Genomic DNA, 678 nt, shown 5'->3' on the forward strand with positions numbered 1-678 from the left:
TGTACAGTAAGAAAGTTATTTCCCTTAACCAGGAAATTAACGTTCTTAGAATTGACAAGACAGTTGACTGAGAGGTCAAGTAAATATCTACAGCGGATCTAAATATTTATAATTAATTATAACTAGTTATGATTAATTATTCATATTTCCCCATGAGCTGATTCGCTACACTCTACAATTAATCCAAAATGCCGTTGCAAGGTTAATCTTTGATGAGCCGAAAAGAACGTATGTCACACCTCTGTTCATAAATTTGCACTGGCTACCGATAGCTGCTCGCATTAAATTTAAGGCATTAATGTTTGCCTACAAAACCACCACTGGCTCTGCACCCATTTCATTACTTCAGAGTTATGTGCCCTCTAGAAGCTTGCGTTCTGCAAGTGAATGGCGTATTATTGTGCCATTTCAAAGAGGCTCAAAATCACTTTCACTGACTTTTTCATTAACTTTTCCTTCCTGGTGGAATGACCTGCCATGAGTCCTTAGCCATCTTCAAGAAACGACTAAAAATACAAATGTTCCACCTTTATTTGACCCTCTAACACTAGCAGTTTCTATTCTATTTTAATTCTCTTTTATCTATATTTATCTTCTTTTTTATAAAAAAAAAAACTCTAGCTTTCTATTTTTTCTATTCTATCTACTTGTTTTTCTTTGTGTGTGTGTGTGTGTGTG

Source organism: Sinocyclocheilus anshuiensis, unplaced genomic scaffold (genome assembly GCF_001515605.1).
Source record: "Sinocyclocheilus anshuiensis isolate Anshui unplaced genomic scaffold, SAMN03320099.WGS_v1.1 scaffold397, whole genome shotgun sequence".
In the NCBI taxonomy this organism is placed as follows: Eukaryota; Metazoa; Chordata; class Actinopteri; order Cypriniformes; family Cyprinidae; genus Sinocyclocheilus; species Sinocyclocheilus anshuiensis.